We start from the raw sequence: 2,197 nt of genomic DNA, 5'->3' as shown, positions 1-2,197 counted from the left end.
GGAGCTGAAGGGGGCTGCAACCCTGTAGGTGCAACAACAATATGAACTAAGCAGTACCTCCTGAGCTCGAGTCTCTAGCTGCATATGTAGCAGAAGATGGCCTAATCAGCCATCATTGGGAAGAGAGGCCCCTTGGTCTTTATGTGATCCAGCACAGGGGAAGGCCAGGGCCAAGTAGTGGGAGTAGGTGGGTAGGGGAGCAGGAGCGGGGTGGGGGGGTATAGGGAACTTTCGGGATAGCATTTGAAATGTAAATAAGGAAAATAATAATAAATTAATTTAAAAAAGAAATAAAGAAGGTTTGTCTGCGGCCATTTCTGTGTTGATTGTCTTGATTGGTAATTGACCTGGAAATAAAGACCCCGCCCATTGTGCACAGGCAGTAGGCAGGGACTCTGGACTTTGAAAGATTACAGGCAGTAAGCAGGGATACATTTATTTTCCATTTGCTCTTGAGTATGATTGTGATCGGACTAGCTTCTTGAGTTTCCTGCCTTATTTTCTCCAAAATAATGAACTGTGACCTTGAACTGTAAGTCAAATAAATCCTTCCCCCACTTATATCACTTTCCGACAGCATGTTTTTATCATGGCAACAGAAGAGAAACACTACAGAGGCAGCAGACATTTGAACGAGAGAGATGTCTTCCCACTCTCCTCTTCCCAGGACCCAGCTCAACACTGCAGCCAGCCCTCAAGCACCCACAGAGCATCTGCCCTTGCTTCTTCCTCTCTGGTCTCAGCCTCCAACATCCACACAGAGACTACTTGTAGCCGCCCAAGTAGTAAACAGAGAAAGGTTCAAAGGTCTGTGTGGTATCAATATGTAACTGTGTCTACCTCCCCTCCCTCCCCTCGGAGGAAGGTAGGCTCTTACATTGTTTCATTTCCTGGTCTGGGGTGAGGGGGATTCTAAATATGCACTCTTTTGCAAATGGACTCACTGTGCTTTGGTTTGTTCTGTCTCTGGTCTGGGATGTGGCTCTGACCTTCAGATCCCAGCTACCTGACATGTCAACTTGGAGAGCTTATACTAATTGAATCTCTTCTTCCAACTCTTACCTCGTCCTGGAATCCCAATCACTGTGTCCTTCCTCTTCCCTACCCGAGGATCCCCAGTACCTGTCCACATAAGAGGTGAAAATAGCAAATAAACAGCTTTATTTAATGAGGGCATTTGGGGTGTGTCAGGGACCCTAGAAAGCTTGCACAACACTAACTCCCATTTCCATATTAATTCCACAAGAGGATCCTGTTTATACTGGATTACTACTAATGCCATAGTGACCTTGGGAAACTAATTTGCCCAAGGCTAAATAGAAGGGAAGAAGAGAGTTAATATTTTAACTTTGCCCCTTTGAACACACACTTGTAGCCAGTTCACTGTTTCCCAATCCCGCTGGTTGTCCACTGCCAGCTCAGCATTTCTGTCACTCTTGGAAGAGATGAGCCCCTAGGTTGTCATCTGTTACTACCTTACAATCATAGAATATTGATGAAATAGCCAATCTGACTTTCTCAAAGTCTAGTCAAAATATGGCATTTCCACTACCACGATCCTCAAAATCATTTAACCACTTTCTGAACAGGATCTACAGTCTCCCAGGTGGCCTGTGAGCTTCTGTGCTTCCCTTCAGATTTCAGCTACTCCGCATTTCCACCTCCAATACCATATTCATTCCCCATTAATTGTTCCCCTTTAAGTCTGTCTAGTTACTGCCTCAGGGCCTATTCATGACATTTGTTCCTAGATGCAGTGTTCTTCATCCCCTCTGGAGGATACCACCTAAGCCATCTCATCTACCCTTTGTTTCCTCCAGCCCAATTTAAAGTTGGCTCTCCATTAATCTGGCTAGCATCCTTTCACTCTTTCCCTCCACAGAAACCAAAATGTTGTTATGTTAATTTGTACTTTCACTTTACAATTTAATATTGTTGTTGTGGAGATTGTTTCATCCACCATCAAACTTTCAGCTTCTAGCACAGAATCTGGATTACTGGCAGTGCAATGATCAGTGATCAGTGATGTTCAGTAAGGGAACAGTGTACTTCTGAAGACATCTAACACTATCTCAGGAGACCAATGAAAATATCAGTATCATTGACTATGGAGAGAGAGGGGAGGGGGAGGGGAGAGGAGGGGAAGGGGGAGGGGAAGAGGGAGAGGGAAAGAGAGAGGTGGAGGGAGAGGGAGAGG

At 45.1% G+C, this 2,197-nt stretch overlaps 1 protein-coding gene across 5 annotated transcripts in view; it reads right to left on the bottom strand.

The window, feature by feature from the left end:
• The window catches only part of Thrb (thyroid hormone receptor beta), a 356,182-nt gene that overhangs the window by 317,751 nt on the left and 36,234 nt on the right, over positions 1-2,197 (bottom strand). The window lies entirely within an intron of this gene.

The sequence above is a fragment of the Mus pahari genome, chromosome 8 (genome assembly GCF_900095145.1).
Source record: "Mus pahari chromosome 8, PAHARI_EIJ_v1.1, whole genome shotgun sequence".
Taxonomy (NCBI): domain Eukaryota; kingdom Metazoa; phylum Chordata; class Mammalia; order Rodentia; family Muridae; genus Mus; species Mus pahari.
This window is presented reverse-complemented; position numbering and strand designations above follow the sequence as displayed.